The 27171-nt window shown below is 34.1% G+C and overlaps 1 protein-coding gene across 1 annotated transcript in view; it reads left to right on the top strand.

Moving 5' to 3' along the window:
• The first annotated feature begins 3224 nt into the window (after positions 1-3224).
• The window catches only part of LOC145694290 (uncharacterized), a 412113-nt gene continuing 388166 nt past the window's right edge, over positions 3225-27171 (top strand). The window contains exon 1 of the mRNA XM_081770386.1: positions 3225-3384. The gene's annotated coding sequence lies outside the window, so the exon portion shown is untranslated. The remainder of the gene's footprint in view (positions 3385-27171) is intronic.

The following is a 27171-nucleotide window of genomic DNA, read 5'->3' as shown; positions in this document are numbered from 1 at the left end:
GACTTGGTTTCGAAAAGATCTGTGTTGTTATTTAAAGATGGAATTTAAATCTTTTATGAGCCATGAATATAAATTAGCGTCTTCATTCCATCGCGAATCTTTGGACAATTCTTTGCGCAAATATGAAATCAAACCCGGAACGAAGTTCATAAAGGACGCTTAATAAGTATTATACTCTACTGAAAACAGTTTAGTTGAAGTATAATTTTAATAATGAACCGATGTTTTAGAAATTTTAAACTGCAAATTAATTTTACTGTAAGCATTTTATATGAAAATTTAAGTTTCAGTGCAAAACAGACGCATGTCAGGTGAATCACTAAAAGCTTTCCAGTAGCTAAACGTACTTTCTTATACTGAATATGAATACTTTAAGGACGTTCACAAATTGTTTTACATAATGTTGAAGATCCTCATGCTCAGTTTCGTTCATCCTAAAAGCTTAATATTTTCAAAACATTTCACGAAACATTTAAGCAATTCAACATTTAATATAACACTTTGACAGAGATAACACTTTTAGTAACTGTTTACATCTCGATTTCAAGAAAAAAAAATCATGTCATCAGATTTCATCTGTTAGCTTTACTATGTCTAAAACAGAATGTTCATAGAGGTTATTAATATTAGGTTAGAAGATGATCAGCCAGGAGAAAAACAAACATTTTGGTTTGAAATACCACTGGCGCAAATCCCAGGGGGATGAGGGAGACATGTCCCCTCCAATCTTGGAACTTGGGGGCTGCCCCCTCAATAATCCGATTTGAAATGTGTTTTTTGGGGAGAAATTTAATTATTTGTGTCCGTTGCTACAAAGGAAAGTGAGATGAAATTGATGTCTCCTCAGAATACACCTCAAATCTGCCTGCCTCCTAATGTTGAAGACAACTCTGGTCTCCTGATCCTCCACAGCATTGGCTTTCAACTTCATATTATTTTGAACATCGCTTAAAAAAATATGGGAACGGCCTCACTCGTCCCCCCCCCCCCCAATGTTGAAGACAGATTTACGCCGCTGTAAAATACAAATGTCAAATGATGTATAGAAAAGAATTTGTGGTACGAAAACGGTTATATACCTTTCTCCACTTTCCAACATTTGCAACATACATATTCAAGTGGACATCATAGGGTGTTATCAATTTTCTGTATAATGTCATTGAAATCTGTTACAGCTAATGCAGGGCAGAAAATTTCAAAGTAAGTGGCACTAGCCAATCCAAAAATGATAGTCGCCAGTACCTCTCTCACACTCAAATTATGAGAGGTCCCCGTTCCTCACGGAGACAAACCATTTCAATTGAGGGTGGGAAAAGAGGGGCGAATTAAACGTTGTGAAGACTTCACTTTCCATGTCCGTTGTGAAGACTTCACATTCCGCGTTTTCTCTCTCTCGGTGACAATTATTTTCGTTCGGAACAGAAACGGTTCTGTGAGTTTAGACAGAAATCATTCCTACTAACCACTGGTCGCCAGCTCTAGGTTTCTAGTCGCCAATGGCGACCTGGTGACAAGAAATTTTGTGCCCTGAGCTAATACATTTAAAACGATATTGCACGTCCCCGTGATTTGATTGTTAAATTGACAGATTTCATTTCATTTTTTACAATGCGATATTGAGTTTACTAGCAATGGGAAAGTGATTTCCCGTTTATAAAGATATATCGGTGGTAGTGAATTCACAAAGCAAGTAGTGGTGAAAGACATCATCTGTGACGTATAGTTTGGTTTCATATCAACCTAAACTTTAGTATAGTGTAGTAATCATTTCAATAGCTTTTCCATTGGTAAAACAGTCTTCAGAAATATATGTGGGAAGTGTGCGAAACCCTCAAAATAATTCTCCATTGATTATTAAAATAGACGTACGAATCTTCATGAAAGTTTAAAAGTATGTAATCATGAAATGGTATTAGAAATTCACTTTTATGGTGTAGACGGTACATAAGTAATAGAATCGTTAGCTTTGGTTCGATCCCATTTCATGTAAGTATGTGGAGGATGTCATAGTGTCCAGAGATTTTCCTGAGATTTTCTTATATTTTCAATCCCCTAAATTTTCTATCATCATTCACATGGAATTGTTATACACCTTCCACCATACTTTACAGAGAATTACCATACAACAGTAATTGAAGTTGTTTTTACTATGCTTGTTTTTCGTATGTTCCAGTTATTTAGGTTCATTGTCTATTGCATAGTCTATTCTTTTTAAAAAAAAGTTTGGTCCCAGATATTTAATAACGAGTGAATATTGTTGAATATCAAATCGAATAACGTACTGTTGATCTCCTAATGATATAGTAAATGAGTAGAGGAAAATTGAAACACGATCCTGAGAATTGTCATTAATTCTAACAATGATCGTGTCAAAATATCATACAATTTCCTGTATATTTGATACTCAATTTATTATGTTGTGTTATTCTGAGGTAAAATGTGTTTCAAAGAGATGATGATGATGTACACCTATTTATTGATATAGACATTACACAACCATACTCCTCTCAGTACATTATTTCATTTAAACATTCCATTAGAAGAGAGTTTTTTTTTTCATATTCTTTGCTTTCTTTTCCCATTATATCAGTATATCTTCATCGCTGTAGTTTCAATCACTGCTCATATACATCAAATGTCTTCATAACAGGTTGTTATTACTGGCAACCGAAAGTATTTCAGTTCTTTATAGACATTTTTTCGGGGGGTTAAAGATGGAAGAATCATTAATTGTGGCCATGTAATAAACGGATATCGAAGTCAGGATTACTTTGATTTGAACGCTCGTTGATATTTTTATTGATCATGATTCTCGATATTTGGAAAGCCCAAAAGATTGGATGATTTCAGAAGCACCCCCTTCCTATTCTCTCTTTCTCCCTCCTTCCATGTAAGTGTCTGCGTGTGTTTGTCACAGAAAAAGACAATGCTTTGTCCTAGCTGTGTCCTAACCCTTTAGCGAAGGGGTTGAGGAGGAGATGGGGAGAGTTAAAAATGCGAAGAGGAAGAGACGAGCAGCAATGACAACTCCAACCAACTGGTCGCTTTCGATGGAGCTCGTTCGCTCCTCGCTGCGATCATCCATCGATCCCAGCGGGGTAGGTTGGCCCAGGCACTAGGGCTGACAAGACTTGGATGGAAGGCCCCCAGCTGAAATTGCGCCTGCGCCTGTATTGCGTTTCCCGGACTCCTGTTTGAAGCGAGCGATCGCGAAAGAGAGAGAGAGAGAAAGAGAAAGAGAGAGCTTCCCCGGTGCTATCAGTTGATTCAAGACGTGAGAAACACGCGTCTAGGGGGCGTCCTCGTCCTCGGCTCGGCCGACTGGCTGACTGGAGAAATTTTCGACCCGTGCGGAACACCACGAGACCAGCAATATAACAACAGGTGAGTGTCACGTGTTTTTACTAACGACCCCGTTAATATTTGTGAAAGCGTTACAGACACGTGCGCTGTAAATTGTGGATGTCATCCAAAAATTTCCCTTGTAGATTCACGAAAATTAGAAGCAAACTTTATGAACATATTGAACTGTCAATTATTAAAAGAAAACCCACAAACAATTAATTTATTACATAGAGCAGTCGTGTCAACTAGCTTACTAAAGCAATTGATACGTAAAATCTTCAAGTCAAAGGAGAAAATACAGTTCATACATGGAAAAGGCCCCAACAATTATTAGCAATGTCTATCACGAACTCGAAGAAGAATGACTCGGAGAACGTAGTTTTGGTAAACAATACTTGAAGGTGGAAAATCAAAGGGAGCAAATTATCAATATATTTCAAATTAAAAATTACATTATTCTTTGTATTTAGTAACTTGTTGGTTACTACTATTCTTCAGTTTAAAGAAGGAGCATGGTAGCTTAGTGGTAGAGCGCTTCTCTATGATGCAAGAGTACGGCTGGTTCGATCTTCGGCCATGTGAGTTTATGTTTCACAATATTGTATCTTTGAGTTGACTCGAGGTTCTCTCGTTTTCTTGCACATTCTCATTTCATCAAATCTTTAATAATCATGCTCGTCCTTTAAATACCCATTTCCTCTAACTTAAAGAACATAACTGTGAGGCATAAAACTGAAGTATTATTTTCCGAATTGACCTTTCCCCACTGAGATTTTAATATTTCAGCAGAACTACTACAGAAACAAACAATTTATGAGAACATTCTGGAAAGTGGAAATTTCGGAATTCATATTGAACAGCGACGGGCTATTCATTAGGTTGTTCGACACATATGTGGTAATGGTACTAATTTAATTTGAAATCGCTTCATGTACTATTTTGTAACCCAATGACAGATTTTGCTTATTTTACCTTAATTTTAGTTTAGACTCCGTTTCGGCAGCGAGGCTATATGAGATTAAACCTGCAGCTTAACGTGAGATCCGAACCACATAAGCTGCTCCCGGAAAATTTATTTTACCTTAAAACGAATTTGAAGAAAGATAATTTTTACATTTATAACGTCCAGTTTCTGTATGTGACCACATGATCACATTGCTAAATGTAATATATCAAGCTGATTTAGATAAAAGTATAGTTGCTGTGCCCGCTTGTCTAGTGGCTACCGCGCACGTCTTTGTGTACGGGGTCCCGGCTTTGATTTCCGGTGTGAGAACATTGAAGGCGTTATGGTGGTTCGAATTCCAGCTTGAACTTGAGGTTCATACCCCAGTGCTGAACAGAGACGCTAAACGTCAACCAAATAACTTGCTAACAAACTAACAACTTAAAATAGTCTAACCATTAACTAACTATAGTTTGACAATAACACACTTATAGACATACAACTAACATTGAAGGATTGCGTGGGAGAATTTGCTGTTTTTCTATATTAGTTGTATTACAAGGATAATATTAAAATAAGCAATAGCTAATCGTTGTTATTATTGGCTGTTATTTTAGTATCAATCATATTGCTTCTCTTACCCATGGCTGGTTTTAACGATAATGAACACATATATTAATGTTTTGCTATAGCGTCTAAAGGTTATTGTCTTTTGCACATTCTCTTGTTTGTCTCTGTATTTTTTCCCGAAAGTATGTTCTAAGTCTTTTAGTTATACGCTAAATCGCACAGCGTAGTTAATACGGCAAATATAGAGTAACCTGTTCTTTTCCTACGCGGTACAAAAAGGTTTGTTGAAAACTGTAAGTTTTAAAATGAAAACTATACTATAGAAATAAATTCAGAAGTAGACTAGCTGAATTGTCCATTCTTCCCGCTGAAAGAATGGCGTTGTGGAATTTAATATTTGAACTCTCTTTCCCCGCATCGGCCTTAAAATGCGTATTTGAATCTAAATGGAACGGCGAGAATCCAGCAGTGACCCAATTGCTAAATATGTTCACTTCTTTCGTGTAATTTCCTCTCAGTGTTTCTTTCAGAAACAATGTTCCGGAGGGGGGGGGCACACTTGGTATTCCGGAGGGCACTGCTGATACTATTCTATTTATTATTACATTATAGACGTATTATTTTGTTCACCGGGGGGGGGGGGCGGCAATGCCTCCCCAAAAACAGGTTTGGAAGAAACACTGTTTCCTCTTCGTCTGCAGTTGTACATTTGTCGTTGGACTTCCGTACCTAATGTACCTTCTCAAGTTTGAATGTTTCCTCGCTGTCATTGTGTGCTTTATATTGACAGTCTTAAAACAATGGAAAATATGTTATGGCGTGCAACAATACAGAACGCGTAATATTTAAATGTAGTAAGAAATGAATCCATTGTTTCGGCTATGCCCTTTAGGCTGAGAGAGACAATGATTAAGGCAAGTGAACGATGATGGAAGAACTGATGGGATGATAAATTTGGAGGAAACGGGAGTACCCCGAGAAAACCCACGGACAAGATGTTGTCATCACAAATTTACTTGGTTGGGGATCAAACCAGGGTCCCCACGCACCAGAGATAAGCGCTTTACAATTGAGCCACCGTGCCCACACCCCACTAACAAAATTACTAGCGTTTTTATTAATATAAATTAGTCATAGTGAATAAGATCTGAGGCATTATTTGAACATTTGTTTGAAAGGTTGCAATTATCTCTAAAGGTATTAAATATTTTCAAAGCGTGAAATCGGGATATTTAGCCTGGAAACTTTTCAATTGAAAGATAGGGAGTTAGAAAGCCCATGTAAAGTATTGGTAATATACTTAGCGTGAAACGGGCCACAAGAGCAAGGCAGAAGTTGGCTAGGACATACCAGAATGGATGGAGTATTATTGCTTTTGGATACAACATGCATATACGATGTTTTAAATTATACGTAGATTTTGTAAGAAAAGAACTTTTTAAATCTTAACCTACTTCATTGCACTTGTTGAGGTATTTCATGGTCTGAAAACTATAATTACATTCTGGTCAAATTTATGTGTTACCAGCCAGGAAGTAAAGTACATTGTTTCAAACATAGAAAGAATGATCGGAATCGGTCGTCGGTGCACCTACATATGTCGAAGTTCAGTGTAAATATACTCACAAACCTAGCTATATATAAACGGGTCAAATTAAGAACTTCCTTGTTTTCTCAAGTTCGTTAATTAAAAATAGGAACATTTTTGGGTACAGACTTCAAGTGCGAAAAAGTCGGAACGAGGATAAAAAGATATGAAAGAAATGTCAAATCAAAATCGGGACGTCAGATACCTTATTTATCCTTTAAGGTCCAGGATACATATTCTAAATTCTCCCGACATAAAATCTTCCCATACACAAAAAGGAAAAAAAAAGGAAAGGAAAAAGTCTTTATTCCCTAATATGCTCTTCCTCAATATAGATACTACCATGATTAAAAGTATTACTTGGAACTAAATGATATACAACTCTTACACACATTTTTACTTTATTATCGAGTTAAATATATCGTCTTTCGCCCCACTCCAAAAATTTCAATGACTTACTGCCGGTGGCATAACGTCCGATCCACTTCGGGGGCACCTATGTCATTTGCATATGTCAATCAATATGACCTACGATATAATAGAGGTCATTTTACTTCTAATAGTGTCACTACGAAGTCTAATCCTTGACCAAGAATACAGTGAATGCTGGGCTGGATTAACCCATCTGGAGGCTAGAAAAAATATGTGGCTCCTTCTGACTTCGCCAAATACTTTTCTGTCAAAGTACAGCAGGAAAATTAATGGAATGTGTTTCATATTTTTGGTCACATTTTATTTTATGATGATTGTATCTTCATGATTCTATTAAGATAGCCAGTTGAGATTTTCATCAGAGTGGAGGTCTCTGTAAATCTGGAGACCCGGGGCTATAACCCCTGCCCCGAAGCGCGCCCTTAATCCGGCCCTGGTGACATGACTTAAAGATGTGATTGAACCCATGACCCTTATCTCTAAGCAGTGTTCCTTTTTTTCCCTGAAGGTATTCAGCAACGGTACCTTTCTAAAGTTTAGAAAATATGATTTCTCTAGTCACTTTTTTTTTTTTTTTGGTATTTGTGAAATCACGTTTTTAGTTTAAATCGATTTGAAGACTCTAACAGCAATATATTATATGCATATGAAAGGTAATATGATCAGTAGTTTGCAGCACCTGCTAAGCTCTTCCACTTGATAAGAATTTGACGCTTGCCTTCGAAGTCTCTAAAATTTCGCTTAAATGAGAGAGGTGTAGTTCTCGGTTTTCGTGAGTATAAGGAAAATAGTCTCGGACTTACTCTCTAAAAATTTTCTCTAAAAAGACATTTTGGCCACAACTATAGCTTCCAGCGAATGGGCAAGGAATTTTCTCTAATGAACCTGATAGTAACTTCACCAAGGTTATCTTTGCTTGTACGGATAAATTCAGCTACCGAGATGGTACGATTGTCTCTCACAGAGTTTAACCTTTGCAAATATATGAAATTATGGCTACTCCAATGTCATCACTCAGCGGTTGATTCTAAAATCAAGCAACCTAGAGGTGATGAAGGTATATCGGACGATATGTTATGAGTGTGAAACCCTCTGTAATAACTAATTCCTTGTAGCCACTAGTACTTTCTTTTCAGAAAAAAAAAGAAAACTAGTACTGTGTCTCAATGTCCCGAAAACTTGTAAAAAGCTGCAAATAGTTTTATTGAACTATTGTCGATTTCTTGAGGACAAGACTAAACCAGATTAATCTGTCCCATTACATAAATAGATGAAAAATATACAAATGGAATAGTTTAAAATTCGTTACATTATATTATTATATTACCATGTACCGTGTACTATATACTTAGTTGTAGCCCACCCTTTTCATAGGGCATGCATAAAGAAATTAAAGCAGAACTTTTCATGTGGGTGAACACAAAAGAGATTCAAGCCCATTCACCCTCTCGCTACAACATTCTCATATGATCATTATATTGTGCTCCAAGTGTATTCAAATTAACGTTAAATGTGATTTCAACGAATAGAAGAAACAGAAGTAACGAAATTTTAGAATGCATGACAATTGACTAAAAAAATGAATCAAACTATTTTATAAGGGTGTTCTCATACACACCGCGTAATTACACCTTTGCATTACATACAAACAAAAATGTTCGTCTTGACTCCGTAAATAGAAAGAAAATTAAAGTTGACCAAACTTGCCAAAAAAATTACTTCAGACCATTTACATTAATAAGTCTTACGTTGTCAAATCTGCAATTATAGTGTGAGTAAATACTTCTACTCAAGATATATATACACCTTGACAATTTGTATGTAATTAACTGACGTTTCTTTATGAAGCGAATATCCTTTGTGCAGTGTGGCCACACCTTAGTATTCCTTCAAATCAAGGAATTAAGGAGGTAATCATTTACGTTTATATAGTAGTTACGCTGTATCAAGAATTCAGCTATTGTATTTATACATATTATTAATTAATCTCTTAATTGTAGGCAATCACTTAATGTAACGTGTTAAACAGTATTAATTTTTGATTTACACTGAAGTTGATAATATTTCGTCACAAGTTATCGGAACGCTTAGCTCAAGTGTTTAACATTTGAGGAATACAAAGATATATGCCCATTCGTGTTTTCATTGTAAATAATTAAAACTAACGGCAATGCATTAAAACATCAGGAAAAAAGTTAAACTTGTCTAATGTCGATTCTTTTTACTAAGTTTTACTCGTTTTGCTTAGTAAATCACGTTTACGTTGTTAAAACGCTTTATTGAGTTGGTTAATATTTTTAGATGTGAAATTTCAAGAATAATGAGTCGTTCTATATGTATTATTTCATTCGAGACCAAAAAATGAGAATCGCATATATACGCACCAAAGTGTAGGCTATCTTGTAACATGTATCGATGTGTAAATATATTTGAAACATTTTGGGTTTTGTGAAGATATCTAACTTAAATACTGCTTCTTTATTCTTCCAAACTATCTTCGCACTTTTAAAAATATTGTAAAAATTAGAAGATAGTAGACTACTAAACTTTAACAGCTTCATTTTTTAGTAGTTATACAAACTTTTGTGTAATTTTAATAGTTTTTCTTCATTGTTAAACAGTAATATCTTGCCGGAGGAGGGACATTAAGCGGTTTACCGCTAAATGGTTTCACTATTTCTCCGGCAAAGATTTGTGGTTACCTGTTCGTTTCATTTACCCAGGTGTGTGTGTGTGGAGAGAGAGGGGGAATAGTTTAGGAATATCTTCGTCGGGGGCAATCGAAGCACCTCAAAGTCGCGAAAATAATCGTATTACACTTTCGACTCTCGAACAGTATGTCTATAATTTATATTATGTGTTCGTGATGTACTGCTATAACGTAACTCGTTATATACAGGTCCTCACTCCAATTACATCTAGATTATGTTACTAAAAATCATTCAAAACAGTTTATGTTGCGTTTAGATTTCCTAGCTTTTATTGTGGCACACACTTATTAAATTAAATACACCTCTCATGATTATGCGTTGATTTTCGTTTATAAATAATGAATTATAACGATTATTTACAAAACGTTGTTATGACAACGTAAAGACAAAACTCATCAAAATATCATCATCATATTAGAATCAATTTTGATTCTCTTTCCATTTTTGTATTTTTTTCTTCTTCTTCAAACTGGTTAGTGCATGTTTTAAAATCATACATTGCCCGGAAATATAAGAGAAGATATTTAAAATTACACTGAAAATAAGATGTCGTTGCATCATGTCGCCCGAACTATAGGACTTTCTTTCATTGGGTTTACAATTAAAAGAAAATAATACTGGATCGTTAGGTAATACATATTAATCACTCGAGTTTTCGAATGCACCTCGTATATATGAAAATTACAATTCATATATATATATATATATATATATATATATATATATATATATATATATATATATATATATATATATTAAATTTTATCATTGACTTCATTTATTTATATATTTCAACAACGATAAGGCACATTTGAGATTTGATTTACAAGTACTTAATTTTAAGTCCATTTCCGTTCTATTAAAAAGTTGTTAGAAGTTAAATCATTTACTTGGGCATAATGAAGAAGGTTTTGAAAAAGATGTATTTATGATATTCATATGGTTGTTCTTTGAATGAAAAAGGATTGAGTACATGTATCTTCAACAATAACAATAATACTTAAAATAAAACAGGATGATTAATATCAGAAGAAAAATTAAAGTTACACTCTGAACAAAAGACAAGATCTTATCGTAATTATGAATGTACAGAATTTGAATAGAAATGCAAATAACAAACAATATCATAACGATATTTAAAGCTAAATAAAGCAAAAATCAATTGAATACATTCTTTCGGACGCCATAACTTTAGCTTAAGTTACATGACCAACAAACTCGTTTAAGTTGCATTGAAAGTCATAAATCGGAATACAATTTTGCGCGTTATTTACTTCTACAGTTCTTTGTTTCTTACCTTGAGAATTTGTACCATCTATGAAATTTCTACGAAATCCAATTCGAATGAAATTAGATCTAATGAGTACATGCTTCTTAAGTGTACGATTACTATTACTGTTGTTACTAAGATTAGGTTCGGTTACGCAATTACTATTACTGCTACTGATAAGGTTAGGTTCGGTAATCTTACCGGTAAAATTAGGTTCAGTTCTCATTCGTTTTACTGGTGGCGAAATGTCGTGTCTCCTAATGGATCTGTACTTGTCCTTTACACGATATCTACGGTAGTCTTTCCTACCACGGTTTCTGTTTCTTTTGTAATTAAGTTCGGTTACATTACCGGTACACATGAATTTAGCACCATCTTTTATAATGGTTCCATTTTAATTTCCTTAACACTGGGTTTCTTCTAAATATCTGAGTTGATACTTAAAACATTATTAATAAACGGTTGGCATTGGAAAGCAACGCTGTCACTAACAGGGATTAATTCTTGAATAATTTTGTCATCTAGTGTACGTATGGAAAATTTTTTATTCTCAAAATGTAAAACAGTACGTAATTGGGTTAAGAAATCTAATCCTATTAATACATTTTCATTTAATTCATTGATAACTAGAATGGTAATGGTAATTTCGTAATCTTGGATATTAATTACAATTTGCGTTTTACTCATTACCCTTTTCTTGTGTTTACCTGTATAATCAACTAGTATCAAATTATCCACCTTTTGCAATCGAGGATTAGAATAATCTTCCCTAAGTTCACGTCAAAATGAATAGAACAAGAGTAATACTGTAGCCCCTGTATCAATTAAAGCTTGAAGAGGAATTCCAATAATTTTAACGTGTATTTTAGCAGTACTACAGGTTTTCAGAAAAACAAAATGATCTGAAGTGTTTACCCCCCTAGTTCATCATCAAACATCCAATAACAATTGGCAATAGGAATGTATTGATAGTTATCATTTGTATCTAAAATTTTAAAATTAGTTTCATTTTCGGAAGAAAGTTCTAGTGCATTTAACGCTGATGTGGTTTTGACCCCCTCCACGTCAGCCGGATTTAGTTTAAATTACGACAATCTGCTGATTCTGATAGATCATATTGTATTCCACAATCCTGAGTATTTTCCTATCTGCTGTATGCTATTACCGTATCTTGATTTCTATTGGTGTAATTCCTGCTACATGTGAACTTATTTCGTGAAAAAGCACCACGATTATTATTTCTGTTGTAGTTTCTACGATTAGGTTCAGTTCGAGTGCCGTCAACACTTCGTTCATTTGTTCTTCTGTTATAATAAGAGCGGTTGTTGATTCGTACATTTGAAATATCTTCTTATAGAAGGATTATTTCTTCGCCGTCGACCCACAAACTTCATTACTGCTAGTTGACGAACATTCAGCGGAATCTTCACTTTCTTTCTCGTTCCTTTGATGATGCGGATGATAACGAGATGTCCGTATACCATCAATAGGAATTCTATTATCGTTCGTAGACACATTACCATGATTTTCACTAGCCACCAGAAGGTTTCCTTTAATAGAATTCACTTCTTCTTGCAATTCTTTAATCTGGTTATTGTGTTCATTTATTCGGGCGGGGTGATCATTAACTATAATTTCTACCACTTCGATGAAATTTTTCATTTCAGTGAATCTATGTATAATTTGTTCCATTTTAAGATCATTTTGTTCAATCCGTATAGTAGTCTGGTCGATTTTACTATTGAGTTGGGTCATCTGTTCACCAAGATCTTGCTTTAATTGTCCTATCTGTTGATTCGTTTGATCACAAAAATTTTGCTTTAATTGGTTCATCTGTTCCGTTTGTTGATCCATTCGGTGGTTCATCTGTTCCGTTTGTTGATCCATTCGGTTATCAAAATCTCGCTTTAATTGTTCTATCTGTTGGTTCATTTGTTCCGTCGATTTTACTGTTAAGTTGCTTCGATTATTCCATTTGTTGTTTAATGATATCGGCCAGGTCAGAAAAACTAATTTCCCTTTTCCCATCTGCTTCAGATGTATTTCCCCTACCAGTGAGACTCATTTTAATATTCCTCGGAATTTTTGTGTCACTTCTCAACACGGTAAACTCCATCTTGTTACCTCTTTAGTAAAATCACCTTGCAGCCTTATAGTCAATCTGTACTATTAACATTTATTATTTAGGAGAATGCCTACTGTACTTCGACGAATCCCCTAAAGCTTCTTGTCGGCAAACCACCAAAATTTTATAACAAACTAAGGTCCATGGAAAAATATGATGTAATCCTGCGGCGAGGACCACCAAAATTTATATAACGTAACTCGTTATATACAGGTCCTCACTCCAATTACATCTAGATTATGTTACTAAAAACTACTCAAAACAGTTTATATTGCGTTTAGATTTCCTAGCTTTTATTGTGGCACACATTTATTAAATTAAATACACGTCTCATGATTATGTGTACATCTCCGTTTATAAATAATGAATTATAACGATTATTTACAAAACGTTGTTATAACAACGTAAAGACAAAACTCATCAAAAAATCATCATCATATTAGAATCAATTTTGATTCTCTTTCCATTTTCGTATTATCTTCTTCTTCTTCAAACTGATTAGTGCATATTTTAAAATTATATATTGCCCAGAAATATAAGAGAAGATATATAAAATTACACTGAAAATACAGGATGTCGTTGCACTGCTCAAAAATAAATACTATAACGTTTTAATTACTCAAAATTACTGTATCTAAGAATTTCATCATTTTTAAAGGATACTTCGCGCTATGCTGAAAATAGTTCCTCTTTCTTCATATCGGATACCTGTAAGTGATTATGTGATATGTGTATTTCGTATACCAAGAATCTCTCTCATGCTATATGTCATGTATGTATGTTAAGTAGTTCAAAAAGAGTATTATTAATGTGTGATTTTTCCACTTGCACATTAGGGTGGAATGTCAGAAACTTTCAGGTCATGGAGATCTACCCAACTGATGACTTATTATCTTACAAATAATAATAATAATAATAATAATAATAATAATAATAATAATAATAATAATAATAATAATAATAATAATAATAATAATAATAATAATATCTGTACAGAAAACAGTCCTTTTTCATGATGTTGCACTCTCCCACCAAGAATCGAATTGGGTCTCTCCCACCGGAGGTGCGTATGAAACTCAAACAGCCACGGGGAGTTCCCAATTAATAGATTGTCATGAAATGAACAAACTAATTAACTGGAAACTTATCTTGATCTTCGAATTCGTTTTTGACCGAAAGTACGATGAAGCTTTCAAATCAATTTTCCTGCTTCATCCTTACTTTGAATTAATGTAACTAAATAACATGATGTAAAGTGAAATGTTTCTCAACAACCAAATCTTTAATGCTGATCGTCTCTCCTCCCGACTGGTGATCACCGTTTTTGTCACAAAATATTTGTACATTCTTTAATCTTCGGAGATCGTTTGGGATGGCACTCGCACTGTCTTTAAGAAAATACGCTTTAATTAATGCACTGGGATAAATGTGCTTAGATGAAATGTACGTGTATGATTTTTTTTAATTGAATTACCAGTGATTCAAGATATTGAGTTGCAATAATTATTTAAAAAACAATACCACCACGTGAGCGCTAACGTAACGTCACTTCACTCTTTAAGGCGCCCTAAGGTTAAAGCGACCACTTTACTCCAAACATGTTTTGTAGAGTAAGATACCTTCAGTGTTCAGAAATAGTTGCTAAGTAATTTTCATCTCTTGATTGTACAGGAGGGTGAACCTTGGTCTGTCATAAACATGTTTGATATCCCGCTGGGTTTGTGGAAAAGACATAAGTTCATGTAAGGATGAAGCTTTCGACGCGATGCTTGTAAGTGATATTTCATAATAAGCATCTACATGCTGCTTTTAACAGAATAGTTCTTTGAAGTAAAATTAGGATATCAGCAGCAGGAAAAATTTTCAAGCCTAGCAATTTTCAGAAACTGATTGACATAATGTTAGCCTGTAAGTGAAACCAACTGGTATAAACATTTCTTTTCTTAAAGAATACTTTTTCTTTATCTCTTCATTTTAATACTGTTCTAGGTAGTTTTCACAGAGTTTGTGTATTATTCCATGAATTCGGGAGTTTAACAAAAGCTTAAAAACAATAGTCTAAGCCGACTTCAAATGTTTTCCTTACTTCTTTGTGGATCGATATTTGTACAGTGCAGTCTTAATAACATGTCAATAAACTGTATTCTACTTGTACTTACAGTCTGATTTTTGAACTATGGCTAATACACAATGGAAAAAGAACTAAATATCACACCACTAGTAAAAAATTATACACGTTTGCATAAATTTTTAATTACGCTTTTTTATAATAATTTGCGGATCTAATGCAACTATTTCTAAACATACTTGTCCATGGAATCACGAGAAAAATAACCTCAAAATTTGGATCTTTGAGGTACAACTTATGTTAACAGTAAAAGTGCTCACACTTTGATACATTTCTAATTGTATTTTCTATACTATTTTGAGTATCGTGAATTCGACTGAATTATTTTCAAACATTTCCGTCCATGAAGTCACAGAAAAAACTTAAATTTGGGATACGTTTTGTTTATTTATATCCAGAATTTGAAATAAATTTTCTAGGCACCCTATGGATGCGTATGTTCAAAAATAGTCTCATTTTTGATTTAGGACCTAAATTAGTATAACAATTGCAACTGGAAATGTATCCAAGCATGGGCAGTTTTACTTTTAGCATAAACGGTACTGCAAGGATTTCAATTTTGAGGTCATTTTTATTGACCTCATAGACATGTATGTTTATAAATAGTTTCACTGGATTCAGTATTAGCTCGCGCCAAGTGAACTTTGTGGTGGACAAACACCGTGTGCGTGGGTTTTCTCGGGGTTCTCCCGTTCCCTCCCACTTTCTTCATCCCACCATTTCGTTCATTTCTCATCATCACCGTCTCCTTTAGCCTAGCCTTCATAACCGTGGGACGTAAAACTTAAAGATTTCATTTCATTTGATTTTGGATTCAGTATTCTCAATTAATATATATATAAAACACAATTAGAATGTATCCAAGTTTAAGCACTGTATGCTAGTGGTATGATCGTTAGATCCTTATGTGAGTAAAAGCAGTCGGACATACTAAAGATCTTACAATTTAACTAGAGTTCGGCTTATTTGAGTTTCACTCTCTGATTTGAAAATTATCGGTAAATCAATGAATCGTTTTTTAGAGTACCACGTCTCTAGACGAACGATTTTAATTGAAAATTAAGAGTGGTTGCAATTATACACTCCCTATTTTAATTCCGTGAATCAAAAAGCTTCAATTTATAAAGTTGAGTATATTACGTTAAGCGGGTTCAAAAGTTAGATACGTCATATTAATAAGATCCATTTCAACCCTTATACAAACTGAATTTTTATAAAATCTTTTTTAGTGTGTAAACCTAGCAGTTTAAAGAACAACTCTGCTAAGTTTAATTTTATGTTGTAAAGGAATTTCTACAGATTCCATTAAATATAATTGTATAAAATTTTATGACTTAATAATGTAGTTAGGACTCATATCTATTACATCCGAATATTAATCAAATAAGTTAAGTATAAATATTAAATTTTGGAACACGTTATTGTTATCATCTGATGATAAGTATATACATATATATAACGTGTATATATTTCTATAATTCATTACTCATAATTCTACTTCAATATGTCGTGTAATATTCAGTAAACATTCTTGTATAAATAAACACACAAGTCCTGATTAATTTAAAGCAAAGACCTTCAGCCGGGTTGTTGGCAGCGATGTGTTAGTGAAAATCCATTTCTACATGAAGAGTAGTAATGGCAGTGCACATTGAACTGAGTAGACAGTGATAGTATTAAATGGACGATCTGTCTAATTTCCAAAGAGGTAAACTGTTCGATCAAGGTTATATGGTGGGAGCGTGATGATAGTGGCAAGCGTGTCGTGCATGTCCAAGATAATGACAGGCTACACAACTCACGAAAGAATCATATCGGCAAAGAGGAACGGTGATCAGAAGGAAGCCCTTAGTGGCAGGTTCTACCGAACGTTAAATCACATTATCACTCAAAATAATTGTACGACTAAGGTGCAAATGGTAGAAGAACGCAAGCAACACTGGCCACAGCCTGTGCCGACAATCATAGTTCGCCGAGAACCGCTGAGAAGGAAATGAACCGCTAATGACTGGAGTCATCGTTTAATATATTTCAAATCACAGGTCATGTTTATGTGTATCGGACACCCGATGAATCACATGAACCGCAGTGTCTCTGCCCAACCTTGAAACATATCGAGGGGTCTGTCATTCTATGGGCCACAGTACCATGGTTTCTAGTGGATCTTGTAGCGACGCTAACCGGTTACGTCATTGTCCGTGATTATGTCATATTTTTGTGGATCACGTGCATCCTATAGTCCGTATGTTATTTCTGGGCAATGATTCCATATTCCAGCTCACTCAAACAGCTGGAGATGTTTCGTCAATTTAAGGAACGTTGAGATGAAGCTGAACACCTCTCGTGGCCCACCTAATCTCCGGACATAAACACAATTGGACATCTGTGTTCCGTTTTTTAAAGACACGAATCCGACTTAGATTTTCGTCTCCATTCTCTCTTACGAAACTGCGTGACGTATTGCAAATGGATTGATGTAATATTTCACTTGCTATAATTCAAGACCTCCATAACTCCAATCCACGTCACATGAAAAGTGTTCTGAAGACGAAATATGGTCCAACGCCAAATTAATCTGGTAGACTGCACCTTTTTCAAGTTTTTCTATTAAATCAATAACGATCAGTATATAAATTTAATTTTGTCTACAACTCTATATTCTTTAGCCGCAGCTATAGTTCAATATAAGCTTCCACTTCTAAACATTGTCAAACTTGAATATATTCAATTTTACTGACTTTTGAGACACTAAAGACATGAAAAAAGCAGAGAAATAGGTGTTTATAATTTTTTTTAAAAAAAATAGGCAGTAAAGTCTCAATCAAAATAATGAAGTGAAATATTCAATAACGTTCAAAAACTGAAATTCAGTCATGAATATGTGTAATATTTAATGGTTGTTTGCAGAGAACATAACAGTATTTAAAGAAAGAAACTTGAATTATTTTCATGTACAGAAATAAATGTATTTACAGCATTTTATCACAACAGTACAGTCTTTTTTCAACACTTTACACACGATAGTTTGAAGAAAGAAATTATTTGTCAATTTCAAATGAGTAGATAAATTATTAAATATATTTCAATTTAATCATTTTGCTGATCCGTCACAAGGAATCATTAATTGCGATTATATAAGTTGCCAATTGATAAAGTATGTCTTCGATTGCACGTATAATATATCTTTTAAACGGAAAACAATCTTTCTACATCTACGGATGCAATTTGAGCACTTAAAAGCACGCAAGAGCGAATGGCTCAGACTCTCTTGATACATTTTCACTTTTGAACACTTGTCAAAATACCTTTAATGCATATATATATATATATATATATATATATATATATATATATATATATATATATATATATATATATATGTCCTTATTAGCTGCAATAACTCCCTGAAATTTCTAGCTGTGTAATTTTCCCTATACATTCGAGTGAACCTACCCTGGGCATAAGTTACATTATTTACAGTTTCGTGGAACGGACAGAAACCTTTCTTCCTTTCTTGACACAAGATACTCGTGTAGCTATCTTAATGAATTCCTGAGTTTTGAAAAAGATGTAAATGATAGTTGATTTTTGGCATTTAAACAATAATATAGGAAATATAAAATAAAATAAGCAAAATATATTTTTCTGACATTCAAAAATGACCTCGAAAAAGAACTTAAAAAATTCATTGTTACTCGTATTATGTTTCTAACATTAATGAAAGGCATTTTATCTAACTTGGGGTCTCTATTAATAACATTTTCGACCGTTTACATTAACACTTCTCAACAGTTGCGAAGTTGTAGTGATTAGTAAATTAGTAGTTTTTTTTTCATTTTTGCATAAGTTCAATGTAAAGATATACTGTAATATTCAACTTACAGTACACTATACTTTTTATTATGTGTATCGATATTTGCAATTCTACCTTTAAATCCGTAATAAACTTCATTCAAATTAGATCATGACATGTTAGATTGAATTTAACTAATTATGAATTTCCATATGGGAAGTTAAACCATTTTAAAGTACTCTATGTTGTTCTTAAATAATCTCATTTGCATTAAATATACAAGTTGTTTCTAAACAACACCGAAACGTTTGGGAGATGATTCCTGACACCAAGATAAGACTAAAAGTATAGACCAACCTGGGTGCACAAATGCTTCTTTTCTTAGTTACAGGCTGCCCAAAACATGAGAAAATGAACTATTAAGGTCCATAGCTCCAAAACTGTGGGACCTACCTTAATCGGGTCAAGACTTCACTTAGGAACTAATGTGTGCGCTATCCAAAAATACATGTTTTAGAATTCTAAGGTCTCATGCAACAATGTTTATAGAGACAGTTTGCCTATAGGCGTATAAGTTAAAGTACTCACCAACTTCCTCTATAAAAAATTTTGCTGAAGTACCGCAGGATTCTGAAACTTGGATCTTTGGATAGGGCACATGCTAGTTTCTAAGTGAAGTTTTGAACCGACTACGGTAGGTCCCATAGTTTTGGAGCTATGGACCATTAAAGTTCATTTTTTCGTGTTTTCGGCATCCTATAGATCCAAAAGGAAGCATTTGTGCACCCAGGTTGGTCTATTCTTTTCGTCTTATCTTGGCGTCAGGAGTCACCTCCCAAACGTTGTCAGTGTTGTTTTGAAACATCCTTTATATTACATATGTTTACATCTTTCATGTATCATTTTTTTTTATTTCCCATTCCCTTAATTCGTTTGACAATAAGCATATAACAAATACGGTACGAAGTTTCATAGTTTTAATAAATTGAAAAGGGAATTTGCACAGACTTGTCTACAGTGCTGTATATTCTTCATTAATACTTGATATTCTTATCTAAATAAGACATTTTTATAAAGGTTTTCTAAGTATTTTACTAATTTAAATGCTTCAAGTAATATTTACTCGACCTTACAAATCGTCGATGACATACTTTATGCCAAATTTCTCTACTGTGGGCACCCTTGTATAATAAAGTCTTCATCTTACTTGGATCTGGATCATATAAAAAATGCCAGCTTGCGCAAACTAAAAGGTAAAATGTTAAAGGGTTAAAGTTTGCCGAAAGGGAGGGGGTGGATTTAAGAGTTTTTCATTTCATTAATTTTGATCATAATGTTATTCGATTCTACACTTCGTAACTACTTTACACACCAAATTTCAATTTGCAGAAGCTAAGGAGTTAAACATTGTGGAAGTCAAAGTTTGGTCAAAAGTTAGGTAGTTTTTCTTTTAATTGATTGTCTACTTAGTTCACATACCAAATTTTAAAATAAGCAAAACAAAGAATCAAAAGTAATTGAATGCAGAATTTTGTAAAATGTTATATGTAAATGGAAAAGCTTTTTGCAACTTAATTTAAAATGTCAATTAAAAGAAAATTTTTACCCTTAGGTGGCCAAAACTGCAACTTCTAACAAAGATGGAGTAGTGCAAAATGAAGCATTTTACTCACATAAATATTCTTTTTTTTTCACTTTTTTAAAAAGATAAAAGCTTTCAATTTAAACACAAACGTGTGATTTAAATTCTTACAGTTTTAATTCAATACAGCAGCGTTTATTTATATGTTTTATTTCAAAACTCTTATCTCTGAGTTACGAGTAGGAAAATGATAATTAACTGGTCAAAATTACAACTCTTAACAAAGGTGGCGTGGTGAAAAATAAGTCACCTCATTCACACAATTATACTTTTATTTAGTTTTTTCTTAAACATTCTAGGTTTTCAATTTAAACAAATTAATATATTCAAATTTTTACATGTTTTAATTCAAAACAACAGCATTTATTTATATGTTGCAATTCAAAACACATATCTCTGAGTTACGAGTAACCCTTGTGAACCTGGCCCCCCCACCTCTCGGTACAAACGATTTCCGCATATCAATAAAAAGTACTTCGTTTGTACCGGTTTGTACCGCAAATATTTTTGTTTGTACTATACTGCAGTATGAGAAATTAAGAAAACAAAGTGGGGGGGCCAACTTCACGCAGCCCCCCCACATTTTCCTAGGATCGATTTAATTGGCTCATTTGAAAGATTTTCGTTTGTACCGGATTGTACCGTAGTTTGTTTCGTTTGTACCGTTCTGAATTATGAAAAATTAACGAAACAAAATGGGGGCCCAGAACAAACAGGCCCCAAATCACGACTTAATACACCTGGTACACATGATTTTTGTATGTCATATGAAAGTACTTGATTAGTACAGGATTGTACCACAAAGAGTTTTATTTTAGCCGTAATAGATTATGAAAAATTAAGAAAACAAAATTGGGGGGGCTGTGTGAACCTGGCCCCCCCACCACGTTGTATAAACGATTTAGTTGGCTCATTTGAAAGATTTTCGTTTGTACCGGATTGTACCGTAGTTTGTTTCGTTTGTACCGTTCTGGATTATGAAAAATTAACGAAACAAAATGGGGGCCCAGATCAAACAGGCCCCCAAATCACGACTTAATACACCGGGTACCCATGAGTTTTGTATGTCATATGAAAGTACTTGATTAGTACAGGATTTTACCACAAAGAGTTTTATTTTAGCCGTAATAGATTATGAAAAATTAACAAAACAAAATTGGGGGGGCTGTGTGAACCTGGCCCCCCCATCACATAGTACAAACGATTTAGTTGGCTCATTTGAAAGATTTTCGTTTGTACCGGATTGTACCGTAGTTTGATTCGTTTGTACCGTCCTGGATTATGAAAAATTAACGAAACAAAATGGGGGCCCAGAACAAACAGGCCCCCAAATCACGACTTAATACACCGGGTACCCATGATTTTTGTATGTCATATGAAAGTACTTGGTTAGTACAGGATTTTACCACAAAGAGTTTTATTTTAGCCGTAATAGATTATGAAAAATTAAGAAAACAAAATTGGGGGGCTGTGTGAACCTGGCCCCCCACCACGTAGTAGAAACGATTTAGTTGGCTCATTTGAAAGATTTTCGTTTGTACCGGATTGTACCGTAGTTTGTTTCGTTTGTACCGTCCTGGATTATGAAAAATTAACGAAACAAAATGGGGGCCCAGATCAAACAGGCCCCCAAATCACGACTTAATACACCGGGTACCCATGATTTTTGTATGTCATATGAAAGTACTTGGTTAGTACAGGATTGTACCACAAAGAGTTTTATTTTAGCCGTAATAGATTATGAAAAATTAAGAAAACAAAATTGGGGGGGCTGTGTGAACCTGGCCCCCCCACCACGTAGTACAAACGATTTAGTTGACTGATTTGAAAGATTTTCGTTTGTACCGGATTGTACCGTAGTTTGTTTCGTTTGTACCGTTCTGGATTATGAAAAATTAACGAAACAAAATGAGGTCCAGCTCAAGCAGGCTCTCAAATCACGACTTCATACACCAGATACACATGACCTCTGTATGTCATATTAAAGCCCTTGGATAGTACCGGATTCTACGGCAAAGAGTTTTACTTTAACCGTAAGAGGTTATGATAAATTAAGGAAACAAAATTGGGGGTCTGTGTTAACCTGGCCCACCACCATGTTGAACAAACGATTTAGTTGAATCATTTGAAAGATTTTCGTTTGTACCGGATTGTACCGTAGTTTGTTTCGTTTTTCCCGCCGTAGATTATGTTAAATTAACGAAAGAAACTGGGGTCCCAATTCAAGCAAACATTCTAATCAAGTTTTAAAACACAGGATACATATGACTTTCGAGAAATTTGAATTTGTCATGGCAGGTCAACCTGGCCCGCACATGTTTGTTTTCTTTCCAATTCGAATCAAAACGTCACCAAAAATTTGTACCCAATATGTATCAATTTATTGCATCAAAGTTAGAATTTGTACCGCCATCAATTTCGAGGAATTTGAATTTTTAATGGCGCGTCAGGCTGGGCTGGAGAACTTATTTTCCTTTTCAATTCGAAGCAAAAAACTACCAAAACTAGTACCCAATATGCACCAATCTGTACCACAAAAATTCAAAATTGTACCCCGAATATTTTTTGAGAAAATTTAACTTTTGTTGGGAAGTCAGTCTGGACAGCACAAGTCATTTTTCTTCTCAATTCCAACTAAACCGTTACCAAAATTTGTACCCAATATATACCAATTTGTAGCACCAAAATTATAATCTGTACTACCACCAATTTCGACAAACATGAATTTTTATTGGCGGATCAAACTGGCCCGCACAACTCTTTTTCCTTCGAATTTGAATCAAAACGGCACCAAAAATTTGTAACCAATATGTACTATTTTTTTATTATGAAAATTACAATTTGATCCCCCATGAGTTTCGAGAAATATTAATTTTTGATGGTGAGTCAAACAGGCCCACTCAACAAATTTTTCTGTTCAATTCGAATGAAAATATCAAAAAATTTGTAAGAATTTTTACTCCCACCAATTTCTACAAATTTAAATTTTTGATGTGTCACGCTGGCCTGCACAACTTGTTTTTCTTTCCGATTCCAAGCAAGGCGTTACCAAAAATTTGTACGCAATTTGTACCACAAAATTTAGATTTGTACTCCCACCAATTTCGAGAATTGTGAATTTTAGACGGCGGATCGAAGTTACCCTCATAACTTATTTTTCTTTACAATTCGAATCAAAACGGGACCAAAAATTTGTACCAGATCTGTATCAATTCATACCACTAAAATTAGAATTAGCACCAGCATCAATATCTTGAAGTTTGAATTTTTGATGGAGGATCATTCTGGCTTGGGCAACTTATTTTTCTTTCAAATTCGAATCAACACGGTATCAAAAAATTGTAGCCAATATTTACGAATTTGCAGTATCAAAATTAGAATTTATATCCCCACCAATTTCGAGAAATACGAATTTAGATATGCGGGTTAGACTGATCCGCACAACTTATTTTTCTTTAAAATTTGAATCAAAACTGTACCAAACACCTGTACCCTATATGTAACGATTTGTACCGTCAAAATTATAATCTGTACCCTCACTAATTTCGACAAAAATGAAATTTTCATATATAACGGGTGAAGCAGAGCCGAACAACTCTTTTCCCTTCCAATTCGAATCAAAATGGCACTAAATGTTGGTACCTAATATGTACCAATTTGTACGACGACAATTAGAGTTATACTCCCAACAAATTTCGAGAAATTTGAATTTTTGTGGAGGAAAAATTTCTCCTCCACTGCTTTTTTTCATTCTAGTTCGAATCGAAACGGTACCAAAAATTTGTACCCTATATGTAGAAATTTGTATCAACAAAATTAGAATTTCTACCCCCCACTAATTTCGAGAAATTAGAATTCTTGATGGTGGACCAAATATTTGTACCCAATATGTACCAATTTATACCACCAAAATTAGAATTTGTATCTCCACCAATATCGAGAAATTTGAATTTATGTTGGCGGTTCAAGCTGCCTGCATAACTTGCTTATCTTTCCAATTCGAATCAGTACAGTATCAAAAATTTGTACTCAATATGTACCAATTTGTACCACCAAAATTAAATTTGTATCTCCAGTTATTTCGAGAAATTTGAATTTTTGGTGGCAACGTCAAGCTGGTCCCCACAACTTATTTTCTTTTCAATTCGGATCGAAATGGTATCGAAAATATGTACCTAGTATGTACCAATTTGTACCACAAAAATTAGAATTTGTGCAACTACCAATTTTGAGAAATTTGAATTCTCAATGCTCGATCCAACTTGACGTCGAAACCTGGCTCGGCCAACACATTTCTTTTATTAATTCGAATCAAAATGTTACCAAAAATTTGTGCCAAATAGATATTAGTTTGCGCCATTTATAAACACCGAAGACAAAATTATTTTAATATTTTTCTACGGTGTACCAAATGTTAGAAAGAATAAAGGAAAGCATTATCACAAAACAACTTGGTTGGGGGAGAGAGAGTCAAACATCTACATATGTTGGGGACTCCAAAATATTTATGAGTGGGTGATTTTTTTCTCCAACCATTTGTGATCATGGATAATATTAATTTTTATTATATGACTCATTCAGAGGATCAGTTCTGTGAAATCGTCTCTATCCACTCATATCTCCGTTTCGAAAACAGAGTCTAAGTTCTAATTTTGCTTATACAAATTTTTACAAATTCAGTTACCATCAATAATACACTCCAGAGTTAAAATGTTTAATGGAAATAGTAACAAATTCATTTGCGAAGTAGTGATGTCGAATTTAAAAAATATGCGTTTCTCTGGTTTACCTTGAGATCAAATAGATACACACATTTGAGTAAGCATTTCAGATTTATTGAATTGGTGCAGGTACAATGTAATATTTTTTTGTTACAAATTGTCTAAAAAATTTGGACAAACTCATATGAATTCTGAATAAGCCTTTGGCCTGGAAGAGTTGACTTGGTGATAAATTGGCCCTTCGTTGAATAACAATTTCTAATCTTTATTCGTACATGATTTTGCTCATGCAAATCATAAGCAAATTTCCGTTCCGTTTTTATGAATTGCGGGGAAATTTGTTTGCACGTTCTCGTTCGAATCGAATACTATTTTGATTGAATACCAAAAAAAAGGATTGCCATGCCCAGGAAGATTGCAATGAAAATTTAAATTTCTAGAAATTGGTAAGGTTGGAAATTCTAAATTTGAGAGTACAAACTGGTACATACTTGCCACAAACTTTTGGTAACATTTTAATCCGAATTCATAAACCAAATGTGTTGCGCGAGCCAAGTTTCGATGTTAAGTTGGCTCCAGCATTGAAAATTCAAATTTCTCCAAATCGTTGAGGGTACAAATTCTAATTTTATAGGTAGAAATTGATACATATCGAGTACACATTATTGGTACCGTTTTCATTCGAATTGCAAAGAAAAATAAGTTATACGGGCCAGTTTCACCCGCCACCAGAAATTATAATTTCTCGAAATTAGTGGGGGTACAAATTCTAATTGCGGCGGTACAAATTGGTACATATTTTGTTCAAATTTTTGGTGAGGTTTTGATTCGAATTTGAAACAAAAATAAGTTGGCCGGCCAGTTTGACCTGCAATTTAATTCATATTTCTTGAAATTGGTTGCTGTACAAATTCTAGTTTTGGTGATACAAGTTGTTACATATTGGCTACAAGTTTTTGGTACAGTTTTGATTCGAATTAGGAAGCAAAAAGTTTTGTGCTCACCAGTTCAAGTCCCTCGAAAGTTCCTCAAGTTCCTCGAAATTGATGGGGCTACAAATTCTAAGTTTTGTTGAAAAAGTTGAACATATAGGGTACAAATTTTTGAAAAATTTTGATTAAAATTGGAAAGAAAAATAAGTTGTGTGAGCAAGTTTGACCTGCCAACAAAATTCTGTCTGACGTGACTTGCCACGCTCCACGAAATTTCTTGGGATATAAATTCTAATTTTGGTGTTACAAATTGGTACACATTGGGTACAGAATTCTGGTACCGTTTTGATTTGAATTGGGAAGAAAAAGTGTGCAAGCCTACTTGACTCGTCATTAAAAATTCAATTCTCGCGAAATTGGTGAGGGTGCAAACCATAGTTTTGGAGGTACAAATTGGTATATATTGTTTACAAAGTTTTAATACAATTTTCATTCAAATTTTTTAAAAAATGTGTTCTGTAGGCCAGTTGTGGTCATGCTGATCCACTGATCCTCCATTACATCCCAATTTTGTCGAAATAAGTAGTGTGTACAAATTCTAATTTTCATGGTACAAGTGGGCGCATAATGGGTACCGTTATGATTCAAATTTTTCGATACCGTTATGATTCGAATTTGAAAGAAAAATAAGTTGTGCAATCCAGTTTGACCCGCCATCAAAACTAAAATTTCTCGAAATTGGTGGATGTACAAGTTCTAATTTGGTGGTACAAATTGGTAAGTATAGGGTACCAATTTATGGTGTCATTTTGATTCGAATTGGAAAGAAAAATAGTTGTGAGGCTCTGCTCCACCCGTTATAAAAAATCCAACCTTTTTCGAAATTGATGAGGGTACAAACTTTAATTTTGGCGTTACAAATTTGAACATATCGGGTAAAAATATTTGATACCGTTTTGATTTGAATT

Source organism: Thermobia domestica, chromosome 1, assembly GCF_964235325.1.
Source record: "Thermobia domestica chromosome 1, izTheDome1.hap1.1, whole genome shotgun sequence".
Lineage (NCBI taxonomy): Eukaryota > Metazoa > Arthropoda > Insecta > Zygentoma > Lepismatidae > Thermobia > Thermobia domestica.
Note: the sequence above shows the minus strand (reverse complement) of the source record. Positions and strands in the feature narration are given on the sequence as shown.